General features: G+C 43.4%; 1 protein-coding gene and 1 non-coding gene across 2 annotated transcripts in view; one reads left to right on the top strand and one right to left on the bottom strand.

Moving 5' to 3' along the window:
* LOC110140923 (piezo-type mechanosensitive ion channel component 2) overlaps positions 1-22,187 on the bottom strand; it is a 225,108-nt gene that overhangs the window by 148,315 nt on the left and 54,606 nt on the right.
* Positions 880-953, top strand: TRNAG-UCC (transfer RNA glycine (anticodon UCC)). Its single transcript has one exon. It is a non-coding gene; the product is annotated as a tRNA-Gly (tRNA).

Genomic DNA, 22,187 nt, shown 5'->3' with positions numbered 1-22,187 from the left:
AGTCCCCAGGGAGGAACCAGCTGCAGGCCTACAGTCAGGAGTATCCACGGGGGACTGGTGTCACGATCACAGCATGCTGGGCCACTGGGCCTTCTGATTCTAGACACTGATTGGCCTCAGGCAGACCATAAGCATCCTAGAAGAAGGGATTTTTTCCAGCACAGGAAAAGCTTCACAGAAACCTCACAGCTAAATATCTATGAGGCAAGAAGCAAGTGGGACGGCGTGAGGTTGTGGGGGTCTTCCAATTCCAGAAAATTCCAAGAGCCGGGGACTTCCAGGTAACAGAGTAGTTCATGGTAAGAACTACTTTCTTGGCTCTAAACATGTAGAGATAGTAGGTAAAATGTGAAGAGGGTCACCAGAAACACATAACCAGTCAGTCACACAAGATAAATATTTCTAAGGTTAGAAATGGAACAGAAATGAAAAGCTGTGTGCAGGCATCCTTGAGGCAGACACTGGAGCTTCCTGGTGGAGCATTCCTGGGGAGCATTTCATTACATGCTCAGTGTCAGCAAGGAGGCCACTGTAAGAATCACTGATTAAAACAAGGGTTTGGGTTACAGCTCCCCAGTTTTCAAAACGATGCTGGAAAAGCTTCTGTGGTTTATAAGGAGTTTAGGGAGGGGAGAGATTGTAGGTATGACTAGTGAGAAAGCCCGAACACCCAGCATCATCCAAAGACACATCTTAATTCTCCATCCCCATGGGTCCAGGTGGGAAAAACACAAATGAGTCAGAAGGACAGATGAGCACAGAGGTGTGGAGGAAGGGCTTGAAGAAGAGCCGAGAGAGACGGAAGGAATGAGGCAAAGAAGAACTTCTCTTTCAATACGAGGAAACAAAACATGATTCAAAAGCATATGAAGAGGGACTTCCCCTGGTGGTCCAGTGATTAAGACTCTGCACTTCCAATGCAGGGGAGCCAGGTTCAATCCCTGGTCAGGGAACTAAGGTCCTACATGCCTCTCAGCATGGCCAAAAGACTAAAAATTTTTAAAAAATATATGAAGAAACATAAAGCCAGAAAAGATAACTGGAACATGGATTCACCAAAGAAAAAATTAAAAATTGTGAAACACGCTGAGAATGACTTTAAGTTGTTTGGGAACCTCAAAAAATAAATTAATTAAATCTTGAAGTGTAAACAAGAAAATATTTTTTACAAACAGAAATGAAGAAGATGACAGTGAAAAAAGCAACTATATGTCTTAGAAATTTACAACATAGTCATATAATTAGTGAATTACATCAATAGATACACTAAGCTGTATGTATTGCTTGGTTGGATACCAAGGCAAAGATAAATTTAGTGAAGTGGATGGCAGTACAGAGTTCACCCAGAACTCAACACAGAGTAACAGGGAAGAAATTAAACAGTAGCTGGGAGACACAGAGGGTAGGCGGAGAGAATTCTACTTATGTGTGGTTAGGAATTCCAGAAGAGCAGCATAAACAGAAAAAGAAATATTTTGATGAATTGCATTCTGTTCATTTATTTGTTAATTTATAACAACTGTTTGATGATTCCTATGTGAGAGTCACCTTGCTGAGACTTCAGCCTTCTAGCACAGAACAAGAATACAGTGCTCTCTTGAGACCACACATGCTACCAAGGAGCAGAGGAAATGCCAGGTGCACCATAAAGATGGTAAAAATTGGACAGAAATTGGAAGTAACAGCTTTGTTTAGTTGGAAACAATATATGTAAAAACATACTGGGACATGAAAATAGGTTGGAGGAGCCAAAGATTTCAACTGAATTAAAAATTCTATCAATAAATCCTCCAGCTCCAAGGACCAGACAGTAAAGATCTTAAGTGAGGACACAGTTCTGCTCTTGCCATGCAAAAGCACACAGACAATATGTGAACAAATCAATAAAGGCCATGAGCCAATAAAATCTTATTTGTGGGCACTGAATCTTGAAGTCAGGTTACCATGAAAATGTCATAATTTATCTTGATATTTTTCAAGCAGATCATCTTAAAAACTGATAGGTAGAGGTAGATTGGGCTTCCCTGATAGCTCAGTTGGAAAAGAATCTGCCTGCAATGCCGGAGACCCAGGTTCAACTCCTGGGTCGAGAAGATCCGCTGGAGAAGGGAAAGGCTACCCACTCCAGTACTCTGGCCTGGAGAATTCCATGAACTGTATAGTCCATGGGGTCGCAAAGACTCAGACACAACTGAGCGACTTTCACACAGAGGTAGATATGGCCCCGGGGCTGTAGTTTGTGTACTTCAGCCCCACAGAAGCTGAAGGAAAACGTTCGCAAGTTAGAAAAGCAAGAGACTGAATTCTGATACTCGAGAAACTGCCTGGCAGGCATCCCCCTGGTTCCATAATGTCTGAGGGTCAGTCCCATTCACAGGGAACAAACAAAGCAGGTGTTGATTCAGCCTGACCAGGTCGTAAACACTGGCGCCCACCATTGGCCTTCACATGGCCGCCTTCCCCAGAGAGGACCCACCACACACTTTCACTTTCTCTAATTTCACCATTTCCAAGAAGAAATCGGGCCAACATTCAGAACTCCAGTTGTAAATATACACTGGATTCTTAATGTCATGAGGTAGTTGTCTTGTTGCGATGTTCTATGAGAGGGGGGAAAAAAGAAAGCTATTCAGGTAGAAATGTATTAAAACACTCAGGACGTTGTATAAGCACACTGAAAATTTCCTGCTAAAGTCTGAAAGGCTGAACTATCGAAAAGAGGCCAAACTGAATAACTCAAGTTCAAGCACCCAAAGAAAAAGACTTTCCTAGCACATTCTCACGGCCCTGCGTGGGCGGGTTTGGCGGACAGCAAGCCAATACAAACATCCAACGTGGAGATGAAGAATTCTCTTCATGGAATCAATCAATTAACCAGCCCCACTCAGAGAGAGGAAGGCGTTTCCAAGGGCATGAACTCTGAGGCCTCTCGTTGAGTGGCCAATGGCTTTGCATGAAGTCAAGGGCAGGCTTCAGCCAACAGATTCAAAGGAACGGGTCAGGAAGCTGCCCTGCCCTCTGCAGAGCTCCCCACTCTCCTCTGCCATGAGCCTCGTCCTTCCTGCCTGGAGGCCATGAGCCTCATCCTTTCTCCTGGAGGCAGGACAGCCCTCAGAGGCTGAATAAGGCTGGGGGCATCAGGAACATATATGATATTTACTCATGCTGGGAAAACTTTTCATGTAAAAGTGAAACCTCTGAGCTAGGACTTTGGGCCAATTTGGTAAACTACCTATAGGACTAAGAGAAGAGGGTTACTACTATTTTTTGCTGCTTTTACTTTTTTTTTTTTTTAAACCATGTTACAACTTCTGCCCCTGGGAACCTAAGGGTCCAAGGTTTTTGGATAGTCTCTGTGTTTCTCTTCCCAGGCCTGAGGAGGTGAGGTAGAGCATGGATCATCCACTGTCACATCATCTTTCTGCACAGATGCCCTGCCCAGGCCTGGAGCTCTGGGTCTCCACGTGGCACATGGGGAGGGGCTGCCAGTGGTTAGTCCCTGAGAGCAGTTGGGGACTGACCTTACTGCTCACTGCTTCCCTGTAGGTGGAAACCCTGCCAAGTCCAGAAGAAAACATGCAGAAAGAGGGAGTAATTTAGATATCTACCAGATGTGGCTCCTGATTGGAGACCCTAGCCCTCGTCACCCCTGGTTCTGGGGTGTCACATGTTTGTCAGACTACTCAGTGCCCCAACTTCAATCCTCAGGGACTGCACTGTCGCCCAGGTGTAACAGAGGGCAGCCATTTGGGAATAAAAGCCTCAGTCATTTTTAAGATGATTCAAAATATAAGAAGTGTGGTTGGTTGTCCACACGTTTACTTTCAACCAAGCAGCAGCCTTGGGGAGTTGGGTCGGAGAGGATATGGAAGGAAAAAAATATAAAATAAATAATACACACCGAAAATCTGCTCTGCAAAACAAGCTGTCAAAATCCAGAGGGAGCACTTTTTAAAAGCAATTTTGAGGTTTATGGATCGCATTTCTGAGAACTTCAGTTGTCTTAGTTATCATTCAGAGGAGGAAAGCCCCTTCAACACGTTGCTCCCCAAATTCTCACCACCTTCCAGCAAGGAGGTTTTGTCAGATGATAGCCCTTTGCAACACGTCACCCTAAGGGACAGATTGTGACAACCTACATTGACCAGAGGCCTCCAGAAGGCAGGAGTGAAGTGTCACAGCCTTGGAACACTCCTGAATGTCAGCACAGTGCTTGGCACATCCCATCCAATGTCACCAGAAGGACGTGACAAGACATGAAAACTGTGGGAGAGGAGCTGCTCCCAGAGCAGTGACCAGAAGACCTTGTAGGGCTCGTTGAACCACTAGGCCCGTTTGTGGAATTCTGCACCAAGGGACCTGCAAATGGTAATGAGTGAGGAAACCACCAGGTGATGGAGTCCATTCCCCTGGAGGCCGGCTGATCTCGGGGAGCATTCTTTTGGTTGTTAGCCTCCTGGGTCTCCTGCACCAAGCTCTCCCACAATTGCTCATTCTTCCAGCCATTAGCTCCCTGCGTGGAGCCCTCCTGCAGTACCTCATTCTTCAAGCTGATAACTTCCTGCACGGAGCCCTCTCACAGTCCCTCGAGGAAAACAATGAAACAAGGCCTACCTTCTACCCCATGGGACTCTGCCCTGTCCTTCCCTTTCACCTCTCTTTCCAGGAAGCCCAGTTCGGTTCCACACTGATTGAGCATCAGCCATGAACAGTCACCACCTCCAGCTTCACACTGATGGAGAGTCAGAGCCTCGGTCTGGAGTGTCTCCACACTCCAGGGAGTGGTCCAGGTGCAGACTAATGACCATCCACGTGCCTCATCGAGCTGTGTTCACATCTGCCCTTGGCAGGTGAAGATGTCCAGCTTTGCTGGCTGGGAGTCTTCCTGTCCTGCTGGCCCAGCAGGAGAGACAGTTTGTATTGTTACCATCTTGTTCCCTTGGGGAACACAAACAGGTGACCATGACTAACAGCTTCATGACCTGGTGTGTTTATCTCCCCAGCCCCTCGCTTCCCTCTCTGGCTGCAGGGCTGCGGGGCAGCCATCAGCCAGCCCTGCTTCTCTTTGTTCTCTGCACTGTTGAGTCCTGGGCAGTGAGTCATCCACACAGGGGGCTCCAGGGAGAGGCACAGACTATCCTCAACTTCTCTCCCCAGAAAGAGCCCAGCACACTTTGGAAAACCAGCCTTTTTGTTAATTTTTCATCCAATGACTCCCATGGTATTTTTTCACCTACCTAAGAAACTGGCAAGAAGCCAATGCAATTTCTGTCTGTAGATGGTACAGGCCTGTCTGTTCCTTTGGCTCAGGCCTGAGATGTGATGTTTAGACCTTCATTGGTTATTCAAGCTGTAGTAGACACAGTCACCCTAGGGACTCCTTGTCACAGGACCCTGCTGTGTGCATTGCTTGCAATCACCTTTATTTCTCCTATCACCTGATTCTCTCTCACACAAACACAAGCACACAAGTGCAAGGATCCTGTTTGCCCTGCTTGTGATCACTGTATTCCTGATGCATAAAAGAGTGCTTAGCAGGCAGTTAGCACACAACAAGTATTGGTTGAATGAATGAACAGATGAAGGAATGTCACAGGTGAACTGAAGAAGCCATATGTTAATTTACAGTGGTTGACATAGGGTGAAGGACTGAGGGGAGCAGAACATTAGCGCATGACAGTGAAGTGTCTCTGCAGAGTTCAACTCCTTGGGCTCAAAAATTTACCTAGTGTTAGCCTACTGGCCTGCATCCACACCCCAACATCTGCCATGAAATAGAGCAGCCAAATTCACAAATCCTCCTTCCTATCACCTTCAAGTTCATTCATCTTTTCCTTCTTTCCTTCCTCCTTAACTTCCTTTCTCTCTATTTCACACGCACACACACACACACACACACACACAGATCTCAAGATGTATCCCTTCCAGTTTCATAGATTACTTTTCTGTTGAGCACATCTTCTTAGTATAAAGATCCTCCCCTAATGGTTTAGAAAATGATTTTAAAGTATCTTTCTTTTTTATTACATTACCCATTTTTTTATTTTAACCAGAACTTATATCATTTAGAAGATAAAATATGTGCAGAGATAAAATGTTCTCAGAAATGAAATTTCAAATTGAATCTCCAGACTTAGTTCTAACAGACTCATTTATTAAGGAAAATCAACACATCTAGCTTCCATAGGTTACACTTTTTTTGCGTTAAAGCTTTAAGTCACTTGTCTAGGCTGCATACAGTGAGATGAATAGATGCTAAGAGTAAAGTGCAATGAGTTTTGGTAAATGTTTGCATTGGTGAAACCACCACAACAAGACCCAGAATGTCCTTCATGTCCTTTGCAGCCAGTTCTCACCTTTACAGAAATCTAAAAATCTCAAAGGACCCCAAGGGCAATAAAACAAAGAAAAATCACCCTAGGATACATCACAGCCAGACTACTGAAAGTCTAAGAAAAGAGAAAAAGCTTAAAAGAACTGGAAATAAATAACACATTATTTAAAAGTGGATAATGACAAGATATATGACTGACATCATCCAAAAACTGTGGAAGCCAGAAGAAGTTGGAATGACATATTCATGGTGCTGAAACAGAAAAGTTCTTCAATCAAAAATTCTATACCCAGTGAAGCTGTCCTTCAAAAATGAAAGCAAGCATAAAAGCCATTTTAAGACAAAAACTGAGAGGATTTGCAACCGAAAGATTTTCTGTATAAGGAATGCAAAAGAAGTTCTTCAGGGAAGGAAAATCACACAACAGGCAACTCAGATCTACAGGATCCCAAATTGTGCAGAAATAGCAAATACGGGCATGGATATAACCTCCCCCACACGACCCCCCAGCAGAGTTCCACAGCCCCTGACTGCCTTCAGAGGCACAGCTTCTTCCTCACCTGGCAGATATGGGGTGTATTTGACAAGTGGCCAATACCTGCATATAGAGAGGAACATGTAAACCCAGGTCTCCTGTTACCCACAGCTTTCCCAGCCACCATCGAGTAGGCATCACACTCTGAATCTAGAAATGTTCCCTTCAGAAAAGGACTCCTTTCTTCAGATCAGCTACAAAATTACCAAACTCGCTTTGCCTTCTGAGGCTGCAATGTGTTCCAGCAACAGGGATGACATGTGCTGGTCACTGAGACGCTGTCCCCACACTGAGACAGGCAGCACAGTAGGACACCAGCATCTATCCAACCAAGAGATGTCACAGCAATTGTCAAACACAGGCCTGGGACTTCCCTGGTGGCCCAGTAGTTAAGATCCCAAGCCTCCATTGCAGGGGCACAGGTTCAATCCCTGGTCAGGGAACTAAGATCCCACACGCCTCAAACTATGGCCGAAAAGTAATAAAAAGAAAACAAACACAGGCCTGCCTCTTCAGGAGGTCATTCCACCAGTGACTACTTAATTCTTGTGGTGGCCCCCCTTCCTGGCTGCCTGCATGTTTCATGTCTAACGATGACCACCCCAGTCCTGGAACTGCCTGCCCATGCACATCTGTCTTTGCATACCCCCATCTCTCTCTGGTCCACTGGCTTTTGACCTTTGGTAACTGAAACCTCTGGACCACTAGCTAGCTCTGACTTTTGAGTTTCCATGTTGCTTTTGCGGTTCAGAGCTCCATCATTCACATAGCCCTTAATCATTCACCATCCATTCTAACCCTTGATGGCTGCACAGTTCATGCCAGAAATATATTGGCTGCCATGGTGACAAAGGTAAACAACACAAGGTCCCTGCACTGGAAGCTTTCCTGTTTCCCAAGGGGTGAGGGGACAGATGATTGATTTACATATCAGAAAGGGTGACAAGGTGTTCTAGAGGCTTAAGGCTCAAACAAATGTGCAGCTTTTCACCAGTAATTAAAGATTATCAGATAAACCAGAGAAAGACAAATACTATATAGTATCACTTATATGTGGGATCTAAAAAAAAATACAACAAACCAGTGAATATGACAAAAAATGAAGCAGACTCATGGATACAGAGAACAAACTAGTGGTTACCACTGGGGAGAGGGAGGGGTAAAATAGGGATCAGGGGGAATAAAGTTATTATGTGATTAAATGAAACTGTTATCAGACACAAGTCCATGTGCCCAGTACACAGTGAGGCCAAACCAAAACGCTGAAGTCTGGAGCAGAGAAAGGTGTGTTGCAGGGCTCTGCAAGGAGGCATAAATGCATGTTAATTCTATTCATTTTGCAGTGTACTTATATTTATATACATTTAAATATCTCCTTTCCATTGCTACTAAATTCCTTATTACTGCATATATTTGGATAATGTTTATTTTAAATATGCTAGTAATTGTGCTTTAATGCTCATATATTAGAATTAGGATTCTACTTTAAGTAGAACTGAACACTTAGCAATGGGCATTCCTATTTCTTTTCTATCATTTATTTTCTGCTGTTCAGACGCTATAACTGCATAAGAAAGGGGATCCCACCCCAAGGCCTTTGAGGGAGCAGCCCCTCCCCAAACCGCAGTTAGGTGCTCTTTGACTTGTATCCCCAAGAAAAGTTAAAGCCACAATCCTTGATATATCTATGTTCACAAAAAAATATATAAACATGAATATAACTGAAATAGGTTCACTACCAATGGTTTCATTATTCTTGTTCTTTTGCAAAAGGGAAAAAAGTTCCAGGAGAGACATTAGAGGACTTCTCTCCATTCTTGAACGTAGAATATTTTCAAGGGTGTATAAATCTGAATATTGTTCCTTAGAATGTCAGAACATCCTTTCAGCATCTTCTTCAAATTCCTTAAGGGCTTCATGGTGACATCTAAGTATCAGCTCAAAACGTCCATCCAGTGTCTACTGATCAGGTTTTCTCAGGTACAACAGGTTCATGAACAAGTGTCCAGGGGTCATCCGCTTCCTCAGCACAGAGCTCAGTCCTGGTAGGCCCCATCTCTCATCTCCAGACACTGTGAAAAGCCTATTACACGTCTCTAGAGTCTAACAACTTTCAATCAAGCTTGATTTCTATTTAATAATCAGACAGATATGAATACTCGTGTGGGCAGTTTAAATATAAATTTCTGATTTTCATGAGACAGCCCAGGATGACAGTCCAGGTGGTGTTTTAGGTTGATGTTTTTATATTCTTCATTATATGACACTATGGACAGAGGAGCCTGACGGGCTATAGTCTATGGGGTTGCAAAGAGTGGGGCACAACAGAGTGACTAACACACTCACACATATGCACATGAAAACATCTTTAAACCAGAAAGTAGACAGCCATCCTTTCCTACTTGTTAGTTTATAAACAAATATGATATTTGTCTTTCCCTTATGTTGGTTATCAACACATTCTTTTAAAACATTAGGTTATTCACATATTCTAAAATTTTCTGACTAAATCTTCTATTTGTTCGTTATCCATTTGAAAAGTTATTTGACGTAATAATGGCCCCCAAAGATGTCCACACTCTATAATCTCTATCTAATCCCCAGAAGCTAAGAACATATTTCCTCATATGGCCAGGCCTCATGCTGGGCAAAATGTCCTCACTTTCCTGCCTGAGACACACATGTGGGAAAGAAATGCTGATTCCTTATTGTCACTGAGATGTGATGGTTTGTTATGCAGCAAAAGCTACCTGATACACTTTCCATCTCAGCCTCTTGTTGACTTTCTCCACACAGCACTAATCACAATCTGTAATGGAATCACTTCCTTGTTTACTACAATCACTGGAGAGAGAATCCATGAAGGCAATAGGCATCTCAATGCGCCTGATGCAAGCCCGAGAAGTGCTGATGCCACCGATGCAGGAACTTACTTGAGGCCGAGTTTATCTATTCTACATCTGACCCAATATTGCACTCTCTCTTAAAAAAATGCTTGTCTATGAAACTAGTTAGAAGCTTCAGTTTCCCAGTTTTCAAAGTCCGGGATTTGGGGACTGATTTAAAACTGAACAAAAACAGAAAACAAGTCTTCCCTTGGCAAGAAAAGAGAACACAGGAAGAGGCCACTTGCTAAAAGATTAGATGTGACTTTTAGTTATATTTTGTGTAATCCCATAGAATTTGTCATCCTTGACCCTTCTCTGCCTGATGGGTCCCATCAGTGTCTCAGCATCACTGACAGACACTAAGGCTCCGGGGAATCTGATGATTCAAATGTCTGTCCCCTGAGGTTTCCTCCAGGAACATTCCTGCTCGGTTGAAACTGAGCTGGCACTGGGAGTACCATAATGTCCCATCATTCGTTCAAGTCAAAATGCAAAGTTAGGTATTTTTGATTCACACATTTGCAGACTTGCTTTTTTCCTGTCTGTTCCCAGCCCTAATGAATTGCTGTAGTTTTCTAGAAAAATAAAGTCTCACAGCTCTTAGAGTTGTGGACAAGATCATAGCAGACATGCAGTGTCTGAACTGCTCAGAAACTGCAGAGTGTTGTGGGTTTTTTTCTATTTTTTTTTTTATTTTTATTTTTTCTATTTATTTTTATTAGTTGGAGGCTAATTACTTTACAACATTGCAGTGGTTTTTGTCATACATTGAAATGGATTTACATGTATTCCCCATCCCGGTCCCCCCTCCCACTTCCCTCTCCACCCGATCCCTCTGGGTCTTCCCAGTGCACCAGGCCCGAGCACTTGTCTCATGCATCCAACCTGGGCTGGTGATCTGTTTCACCCTAGATAATATACATGTTTTGATGCTGTTCTCTTGAAACATCCCACCCTCGCCTTCTCCCACAGAGTCCACAAGTCTGTTCTATACATCTGAGTCTCTTTTTCTGTTTTGCATATAGGGTTATCATTACCATCTTTCTAAATTCCATATATATGTGTTAGTATACTGTAATGGTCTTTATCTTTCTGGCTTACTTTGCTCTGTATAATGGGCTCCAGTTTCATCCATCTCATTAGAACTGATTCAAATGAATTCTTTTTAATGGCTGAGTAATATTCCATGGTGTATATGTACCACAGCTTCCTCATCCATTCGTCTGCTGATGGGCATCTAGGTTGCTTCCATGTCCTGGCTATTATAAACAGTGCTGCAATGAACACTGGGGTGCACGTGTCTCTTTCAGATCTGGTTTCCTCGGTGTGTATGCCCAGAAGTGGGACTGCTGGGTCATATGGTAGTTCTATTTCCAGTTTTTTAAGGAACCTCACACTGTTTTCCATAGTGGCTGTACTAACTTGCATTCCCACCAACAGTGTAAGAGGGTTCCCTTTTCTCCACACCCTCTCCAGCATTTATTGCTTGTAGACTTTTGGATAGCAGCCATTCTGACTGGCGTGTAATGGTATCTCATTGTGGTTTTGATTTGCATTTCTCTGATAATGAGTGATGTTGAGCATCTTTTCATGTGTTTTTTTGCCATCTGTATGTCTTCTTTGGAGAAATGTCTGTTTAGTTCTTTAGCCCATTTTTTGATTGGGTCATTTATTTTTCTGGAGTTGAGCTGGAGGAGTTGCTTGTATATTTTTGAGATTAATCCTTTGTCTGTTGCTTCATTTGCTATTATCTTCTCCCAATCTGAGGGCTGTCTTTTCACCTTGCTTATAGTTTCCTTTGTTGTTCAAAAGCTTTTAAGTTTCATTAGGTCCCATTTGTTTATTTTTGCTTTTGTTTCTAAAATTCTGGGATGTGGGTCATAGATGATCCTGCTGTGATTTATGTCGGAGAGTGTTTTGCCTATGTTCTCCTCTAGGAGTTTGATAGTTTCTGGTCTTACATTTAGATCTTTAATCCATTTTGAGTTTATTTTTGTGTATGGTGTTAGAAAGTGTTCTAGTTTCATTCTTTTACAGGTGGTTGACCAGTTTTCCCAGCACCACTTGTTAAAGAGGTTGTCTTTTTTCCATCGTATATCCTTGCCTCCTTTGTCAAAGACAAGGTGACCATAGGTTCGTGGATTTATCTCTGAGCTTTCTATTCTGTTCCATTGATCTATATTTCTGTCTTTGTGCCAGTACCATACTGTCTTGATGACTGTGGCTTTGTAGTAGAGTCTGAAGTCAGGCAGGTTAATTCCTCCAGTTCCATTCTTCTTTCTCAAGGTGACTTTGGCTATTCGAGGTTTTTTGTATTTCCATACAAATTGTGAAATTATTTGTTCTAGTTCTGTGAAAAATCCCGTTGGTAGTTTGATAGGGATTGCATTGAATCTATAGATTGCTTTGGGTAGTATAGCCATTTTGACAATATTGATTCTTCCAATCCATGAACACGGTATATTTCTCCATCTGTTTGTCTCCTCTTTGATTTCTTTCATCAGTGTTTTATAGTTTTCTATGTATAGGTCTTTTGTTTCTTTAGGTAGATACACCAGAGTGGTGTTTTGAAAACATTAAAATCACAGGTCTCTAGCTGTCTACTGACCACAAAACAAAAGTTAGCAAAAGAGACAGACAAAATGACAATTGATGTTTCACTAAGTGAGCCATTTCTTTCTAGACAATTAACTGGTCTCACTAATCGAATTCTTTCTTGAAGCCCAAGTGCTTGCAGGCAACGTTAAGAACACTTGGAATTCATCATTCAGAAGCAAGTTCTATCCTACAACTGGGTTCTTCTGTCTTACACTTTGGGTTAGTTCTTGTTATCTTTAAAACTGAAAAACAAGCAAACAAACCCAAACAAACCTAACCCAAAAGAAAATCAAAGAAGTCAAGCAGGTAAACAAGTAAGAAAGCAGATGGTTTTATAAGCTGTTTCATCACCGGAAGTGGACTTACTCACTTAGCCGAGATACTCTGACAGCAATTTTGCCTCCAGGTGGATGTGCAACACACCCACTGCAAACACAGATTCTATTTTCCTGGAAGTAGGTCTAAGAGGGGTTTCTCAGGGTGGGGGGCCACTGCACACCAGTGCCAGGTTTTCAGCTCCTTTATACAAGGGTGGTGAGAACTCAGGCTCTCTTTGACCAAAGTCCCCATCAGCACAATGGAGATGACAACCAACTATCCGTGTCGTTTTCAGCTGCAATTAAAATACATAACACTCTGGAAGGAGTGTCATTTAAGTAGTAAGCTATCTATTAAATATGTATTTTTTAAAGCAATTTTATTTATTTACTTTTGGTTGTACTGGGTCTTTGAAGCTGCATGGGCTTTTCTCTGCTTCCTGGAATCGGGGGCTGCTCTCCAGGTGCGGAGCGTGGGCCTCTTGTGGTGGTGTCTCTTGTTTTGGAGTTTTGGAGTGTGCGCTCCAGGGCACACCGGTCCCAGTAACCGCAGCGCGAGGACTCCGTAGTTGGGCTCCGTAGTTGGGCTCCGCGGCTCCAGAGCACAGTTGTTGTAGCGCAAGGATTCAGATGCTCCGCAGCATGTGGGATCTTCCTGGATCAGGGATCGAACCTGTGTCTCCTGCATTGGCAGGCAGATTCTTCACCACTGAGCCACCAGGGAAGCCCCTTTTTTTGTTATTTTTGAGCCTCACAAATCTTACAGGAGATAAATAAGGCAGGATCAGCATTTGTTGTTTCAGAGGAAATATTTAGGGTCTGAGTGGACTGGCCAGGGATGCAGACAGACCACGTTGGGCCTTGCAGGCTGCCCCCTACCCCGTCTGGAACATACTTCCCCTAAATTCCTAGAGGCTCAGATGCCAATTTCTATTTGTTTCTCTAACACCCTCTCCCAAGCCCTGCCACTATATTATGTATTATGTATTATGTATTATGTATTATCCGTTGATGTATCCGTCTCCCCCACTAACCCGTAAGAAGCTTGGAACACAGACTACACATCAGCTCTGGACTGTCAGCTCCCAGACAGGACAGGGGGAGAAGCATCAATTAAATAAGTGTGGAGTTGAACCAGCCTCGAGAAAGAGAAACAGGAAAGACCTCTGCTCTGGAAAGAATTGTCAGAAGTGCCTCTGGCAGCCCTTAAGCTGATGGGAGCCCTTCCCAGTTCTGTCCAGGATTTATAGTCACTAGACTTGACTCTGCCTGAGAGTGCTCCAAGGCTATTCAGTGACATACGACCAACATGCAGGAAAGATTGCAGCACCATCCACTGCTAGGCTGTGTGCAGAGCAGCAGAAGCCCTGCCTCACATTGATAATGGAGACAGACTCCAAATAACTAAAGCCAGTGCAGAATTCTCGGGGTCCAGGGGATCTGAACAGACCCGGGAGTGTGGGTGAGACTTGGAGAGATGAAGGGAACAGCATTTGGGAGGAGGGAACAGAAGGAGCAGTCATGCCCTTGAGCTCTGGGCTCCCATTCTAGTGTGAGAGGGAACCCACCAGCCATGCAGACCCTGGGGGCCACCAGGCAGTCATGGTCCTGCTGGGAGCTCCAGTAACAAGCTTTAAGAGGTTAAAAAAAAAAAGGAATCAAATTGACAGAGAGAAGAAAATTTTGCTATTGTTCAGTTGCTCAGTCGTGTCCAACTCTTTGTGACCCCGTGGACTGCTACCAAGCCAGGCTTCCCTGTCCTTCACCATTTCCCAGAGTTTGCTCAAATTCATGTCCACTGAGTGAGTGATGCCATCCAAGCATCTCATGTCACCCCCTTCTGCTCCTCCCCCCAATCTCTCCCAGCATCAAGGCCTTTTCAGTCCTTCAGTGAACATTCAGTCCTTACAGTGAATATTCAGAGTTGATTTCCTTTAGGATTGACTGGTTTGATCTCCTTGCTGTTCAAGGGACTCTCAACAGTCTTCTCTAGCATCATAATTCAAAAGCATAAATTTAATTTTCAAGACAATACAGGCTTTGCATGAGAACTACACCTAAAAGTCATCTGCAATCACCAGCAAGTTCATATTTATTTGTATGGTTTTCTTCAGAAATCAGTGTTGGTATCTTTAAAAACAAAACAAACTGGAGCGAATTTACTTTAAACATCTGCCTTAGGTAATTGGTTGATGGATGAATGGGAGTTCAGCGGGGTTTGAGTTCCATGTGGGGTATCCTTTCACAATTATGCTGTACAAATAAATGCAAAAATCATTAACATGAACTGAAAATGGCCATTCAGCATAACTCCAAGATGGACAGTGGCCTTGATGTGTCATTTAGAGCTTCAGTTCAATACTGAAATTTCAGTTTATAATGTGGTAAGTGGTTTTTCCATTTGAGAGGAGCAATTTTTTTTTCTTTTTAACTCCAGAATAGACTTTAAAATAATTGTTAAGAAGACAGTTTCACGAGTGAGGTCTCTTTTCTTAAAAACAGTGTATGAGAAGGATAGTACAGAACCTCTGGGTTCTTATAGAACCTCACAGAACCTCTGGTCTCCTCTGGGTCCTCGGCGAGGAGCAGGCAGGGCTGGTGCTGCCACTTACAAACCCTTGGGGAGCTCTCACCCAGGGCTGCACACACTCTAGAAATGATTCCATAAAGATGAGCATCGAGAAAATGGTATTTCAGTAAATAATCACATTTTTGTTAACTTGGGTTTAGTTCTGGTCACTGCAAAATGCATTGTTACTTAGCAGGATTTAAGGACCCATCTCAAATAGAATTGGGCAACAAAACCTTGCTTTTGTAATTTTTTTTTAACTGTCCCGTCAGGATCTTGAGTAAGCTCGTTTTTTGTCCCCTCCCCAAATTAATTTCATACATCACGATTTTTAAAGATATATTCCATTCTTAATTCTTAGCAGAAATAAATGTCAAATACTGCTAAAGATTTTTTAATTGTCCTGAAATTTCTTAAAACATAACTGAATTTTATGACTCTGGGATCACACTAGTATAATATTTTAACAATCTTCACAAAAGTGATATTTAAGTTGTACTATTTTATAATTTTTCCAGAAATAATATTCAAGTTATCCAACTAGCAGCCTGACTGACACATGGAGAAGGAAATGGCAACGCACTCCAGTATTCTCATCTGGAGAATCCCATGGACAGAGGAGCCTGGAAGGCTACAGTCCGTGGGGTCGCAAGAGTCAGACACGATGTAGTGACTAAACCAACCAACCAACCAACCAACTGACGTACACAGCAACTACTCAGAACCAAGGCCAGTTGTGTTGCTGGGGCAGGTTCTGGGGGCGATCAGGTGAGTCAGATGTAACCAGCTCTCACTGTATCATAATGTCATGGTACTGGAGGAGGAGCCGGGAGCTGGGACATTGGGGTAGTAGGGCACCGGGGCAAGCGAGTGGGTGGCAAGGTCAGGGTGGTGGTTATTTATTAGCCTATCAGGTGTGTTTTCATACAATCTGTAATCCAATAGGCTGCACAGGTGCATTCCAGCTGAACATTAGCCAACCCATTATCCTTACATCACATCTCCCAGATGCAAAGACAACACTCTCTCTCTCTTTCACACACACACACACACACACACACACACACACACACAGATCTTTACAGTTAGCTCTAATAATGATACAATAATAATCACAAGAACTTACACTTTTGGGAATCTGTCTTGTGTCAGGCATACCTGACATTAATTATCTGATTTTAATCTGAACAACAAACCAATGAAATGAAAAACTTCATGAATGGTGGAAATGTAAACCCAAAGGAACACAGCGGCTGAGTGCCTTCTGTCCCATTGTGGATCTTCAGGTCTCCAGGACAGTCTAAAGGACAGAGGACTACATTTGAAACAAATGAAGCTCAGGGATCTCTTAATGAGGCCACAGGGATTTCTGCAAAGGAATAAATGCCACTTACACCGCTCCGGCTGTTCATTTCCATGTCTGCAGACAGAGGTAATAGCATCCGCCCATTATATCCTTTATCCCACCTGGGAATAGGATGTGCTGAGCATCAGCCCAGCTGCCCTGGTGCAGGGAACTATTCTCAGACTGGCCCAGAACAAGTGTATAGACTTTGGCCACTGGCTGGTCTAAGAACATCAGGGCCAAACACACTGATGCTGCTGGGAGGATGTTGAGATACAAAGATGGGTGTGTGTCCTTGAAAAGTATAGTATGCTCGAAGCCAGAAGGCAAGTGTCTTTCAATTTTAAAACAGTAATGCACACAAGCAGAAGCATATATGTACACACATGTATGTGCATGTGTGTGTGTGAAGTGTACATGCCTGAGACCTGGAGTTGTCTACAGAAAGGCTACTCTTGCAGACCACCCACCCTAGATGCTCTGAAGTCAGACATTCAAGAACCCTTTAGAGCCTGGCCATTAAGTCACTCCCACAGAGCCCACAGAAGTCTGAGCAGGACCATCCTGGTGACTCAGAGGAGAGAGGAGAAGTCCAGCCATTCTCAGCCAGGACAGCACTCGACTCTCTGTTCCCTGCAGGGCAAGTACGTGGGGATGGGGCACAAGTGACCAGCGCATCTGCCATCCTTCCACCTGGTCAAACAGCTGACAGTCTCTGCCCACCCCCTCTGAGCCCAGCTCCCAGTCGCTCTTGGCAGTCTCCAGCCAGCACTGATCCTACCTGCATCGTACAGACAAGAAAACCAAGGTGCAGAGGTACTGAGTGACCACCACACTCTAAGCTGGTCAGCAGTGGATGTAGATCTGATTTCAAGTTCATGCACTTCCCAAGTCTGGACACTCAGCCACCGCGAGTTTAGATTTTGGGGCTGACTCTGACAGGTGAGGGGTCCTGGCTAGTGGGGGATCCCCTCCCTTCCAACAACTGAACACAGATGTGACTTGGGGTCTGTGCACAGGTCTCACCTGTCACCATGTGTATCCAGCGTGATGAGCAACAGAGTCAGCATCATGTTGACTTGCATGTGTGCTCAGTCACTTCAGTCATGTCCGACTCTGCAACCCCATGAACTGTAGCCCAGCAGGCTCCTCTGTCCATGGGATTCTCCAGGCAAGAATACTGGAGTGGGTTGTCATGCCCTCCTCCAGGGGATCTTCCCGACCCAGGGATCGAACCCATGTCTCCTGTGTCTTCTGCATTGCAGGTGGATTCTTTACTGCTGAGCCACCAGGGAAACCTGATCAGGAAGTAGAAAGAACACCAAAGACCTCCAGTATGAACAGGATATCATTTTTGTCCCTGAAGAAGGTCCACATAGGCTTTAAAGGTGAGAGAATGATGAGGGATCAGTGTCTCCAAAACTCAGTTCCTGTGCGACATGGGTGCAACACACACCTGTAAATAAGAGAACTAACAAGCCATGCACCAATGCCCTGACCTAAAAGCCCATGGGGTTTTCCTAGGAGCAGCAGTAACATCTGTGCTCCAGACATTTGTCAGAGGCAGAAACTCAACAGCTGCCCTCCAAGCCCTGCGTGTGAGTGAGAAGTCCACGTCTGCAGCTCAGCCTCGGAGCACAGGCGGGGCTCCAGCAAGGCTAGGCGCTGTCAGAAAGGGTCAGAAACAGCCCCTGGTGCGGACAATCAGGGTCCCTGGAGGTCCAGGCGCCTCGGCCTGAAGCAAACGCATCCCTTTGTTGCCCTGCAGAGCCTGGGTTTTCACCCTGTGGATGAGATAAGCGAGGAAATAGCTGCGGTTCTTTCATTTGCCAAAGCAACTGGTAGTGCAGGGCTCGCAGCCTCTCTCGGGGTCCTCTTCCTGAGGCTGAGTAAGTGGAACCGACTCCAAGCTGCAGCAGTAAGACTCACTCTGCTTCTGAGAAGCCTACTGGTTTTTATCTCATGGGCTCCGAATTCTTCATGTGACGACTGCCCTCTTGGACTTGGCTGCTTCAGTGCTTGGACTTCCCTGTGACTCCACCCCTGCTAAATTCCGCAGAACCTTGGGAATTCATTTTATTCCAGGTGTATTTTTCTTCCTATGCTCTGTATCATGCTATATGTTATTAGGTGGATAGGTAGACAGTAAGCCATTATAAAACTTCTGATAACCTTGAAGGCACTGGTTTCACCAGTGTAACCAGTATCATTCTATTAAGTCTGCCCTATGGAATAAGTTGAGAGAAAGTGACAATAAAATTAATTTCCAAAATATAAAAACAGCTCATATAGCTCAACATAAAAAAAAGACAATCAAAATATGGGCAGATGACCTAAACAGACATTTCTCCAAAGAAGACATGCAGACAATAGGCACATGAAAAATGCTCAATGTTGCTAATTATTAGAGAAGTGCAAATCAAAATTACAGTGAGGTATCACCTCATTCCCACCAGAATGGCCATCATCAAAAAGCCTGCAAATAATAAATGCTGGAGAGAATGTGGAGAAAAGGGAACTCTCCTACACTGTTGGTGGGAATGTAAATTGATGCAACCACTATGGAGAACAGTATATAAGTTCCTCAAAAACTCGAAATATAGCTATCATGTAATCCAACAACCCCACTCCTGGGCATGTGCCTGGAAAAGATGAAAACTAAAATTCAAAAAGACACATGCACAATATTCAAAAATTACATTAGCCAAGACAGACAAACAATCTAAATGTCTATGGACAGATGAATGGATAAAGAAGATGTGATACATATACACAATGGAATATTATCCAGGCATTTTTAAAAAATGAAATAATACCAGTTGCAGCAACATGGATGGACCTGGAGGTTATCATACTAAATGAAATAAGTCAGAAAGAAAGAGACAAACATCATAAGATATCACCTCTATGTGGAATCTAAAAAAAATGATACAAATGAACTTTTTTATAAAACAAACTCACAGACACAGAAAACAAACTAATGGTTACCAAGGGGAAAGGGAAGAGGGAATAAATCCAGAATTTGGGATTAATAGATACACACTACTATATATAAAATAGATAAACAAGAACCTACTGTACAGCACAGGGAACTATATTCAATATCCTGTAATAATCTATAATGAAAAAGGATCTGAATATGTAATATCATACATATCTATCATGATGGGTGGTGGGAGTGGTTCTGATCACTCAATCATGTCCGACTCTTTGCAACCCCAGGGACTGTAGCCCACAGGTTCCTCTGTCCATGGAATTTTCCAGGCAAGAATACTGGAGTGACTTGCCATTCCCTTCTCCAGGGAATCTTCCCAACCCAGGGATCGAACCCAGGTCTCCCACACTGCAGGCAGATTCTTTACTGTCTGAGCCACCAGTAAAGCCCATACATATATATACTTTCCTGTATACCTAAAATACTGTAAATCAACTAAACTTCAGTTTGCAAAATACACAAATAAATAAAACTGGGTGAGAAGTAAAAATACGACAGACAGCATCACACTTGGTTTTCATCAGCTCAAATACGGTAAGAGGTCCTTGGCATCTTAGCTTCTGTATAACTTTCTTCTTCTCCAGATTTACTATAAAGCAGCATAGCCATAAAAACCATACCACCTATTCACATAGAATTCATCATGTTATATTTGGATAATGTAAAATACTTGCAGAGAAGAACCACAAACCTTCAAACCGCTGAGCTGGCAGTATTATGTCTAAGGTGTATTTTCTTTCCCTGATTTTTAACTTATTTAATGACAGGAAATTAAAAGGTAAGTATGCCCCTGGCAAGTGTAAGCCAGGGCCCTGATTTCAGACTCTCCATTCCAAAAGTTTAGGCCCAATCCCATTTCGCCTTTTCCTCCACCATTTTCCACACTCATGAGCTCTGGGATGCAGTTCTCTGAATGAAAACCTCCTGCATGAGGACTGGACTGCACCTATGGGGGAGGGGGCATTGCACTGTGGTTACCTAGCAACATGGTAGTTAAGGAAGAACCCAGAATCAGAACCCAAAACCTGGGTGCCTCTGTTGGCTCTGCCACTTCTTATTGGTGGTGCTTTAGATGAATTGTGCAGCTTCAATTTCTTCATTTGTAAAATGCAATAGAAAAGAATTGAAATGAGCTCCATGTAACCCTTAGGTACAGTTGAGACAGACAAATTAGATCACACATGATGCTTTTAGAAATTATAGATTTCAAAAACATATGGCTACCAAAAGGGAAAGGTAGGGGGGGATAAATTGGGAGACTGGGGTTAACAAATGCAAGCTACTATATATAAAATGGATAGTGACAGTGAACAAGGACCTCCTGTTTAGCACAGGGAACTCTGCTCAATAGTCTATAATGACCTATACAGGGAACAGAATCTGACAAAAGAATGGATAAGTGTATAGGTATAACCGAATCAATCTGCTCTACACCTGAAACTAACACTGACACTGTAAATAAACTATGCTCCAATATAAAATAAAAAGTAAATTAAAAAAGAAATTATAAAGGGCAATGATTAATTTTTCAATTTTTTTCCATTTCTTGAGAAGACAGTAAGGATCATGACCAACACCACTGCAGACTTGACCAGAAGTGGATGTATAAGTGAGTTCTTACACAAGATACCAGACCCAGGGGGGCACTGCCTATAGCACAACTGATTCATAAAATTAGCCCTCCCAAGACTCACACTCTCTGCAGGATTTCATAGTGAAGATGAAAAGAATGGAGGAGGGAAGTTAAGAAGAGAAAGAAAGGAAGTGGGAAGGAAATACCCTTGGACACTTAGAGTCATAAAGCACCCGGCACGGTCTGCACACAGGCACAGGGGCCGGGCTGCTGGGCACGGATTAGGTGGCGGGAACACACGCTCTGCGGAATGTAACAGCCGGGCACTGACTGGACTTCTTCCCACAAATGAAACTTTCTATAGGCAGAAGGGGAAAAAAGCAGTGCCAAGTTCCAGGATAGGGAGAGACATCATTTTAACAGACTTCTTGAAAACCCAGGCTGCTTTGGGGAAGTTTCTGTGATGACCCACCATATGGCTTTACGTTACAGTACTTCACTCCTTGCAAACATTCAAGTGAATATTCTGAGTTCTCCTAACTCATTCTGTCCTTTCTTCTCCTCTATTGGACATAAATAACCCCCTTCGGTCATTGATCTATTGAAAATGCAAGCTAACACATTCCCACACATGCACACACACAGACACTTTCAGGATCAAAACTTAGCAAAAACCAGCTAAAGTACTTGATATGTTAAGATCCCCCAAGGATCTCTCTTCCTGATGCTTTATTACAAACAGGAAATACAACTGCATTAAACCTCCAACCCCCGCCCCAAGACGCACAGACTCAGACCCTTTAACAGAGAGCCTCACAAATCCAACAGCCTCAGATAAACTGCCGCTTGGAGAGTCACATGTTCATCCCACCCAGATGGCGAGGCCTTGCTTGCACATTTCAGAAGACATCGCAAAAACACACACGGTTGTTAGCCAAACACTGTCTGAAAAACAGACTACAAATCAATGACACCCAAGTAAAATCAGAGCTTTCAGGAACTGCCCTCCCATCCTCTTTAGTTACAGAATATA

The sequence above is a fragment of the Odocoileus virginianus genome, unplaced genomic scaffold, assembly GCF_023699985.2.
Source record: "Odocoileus virginianus isolate 20LAN1187 ecotype Illinois unplaced genomic scaffold, Ovbor_1.2 Unplaced_Contig_27, whole genome shotgun sequence".
NCBI classification, from domain to species: Eukaryota; Metazoa; Chordata; class Mammalia; order Artiodactyla; family Cervidae; genus Odocoileus; species Odocoileus virginianus.
Note: the sequence above shows the minus strand (reverse complement) of the source record. Positions and strands in the feature narration are given on the sequence as shown.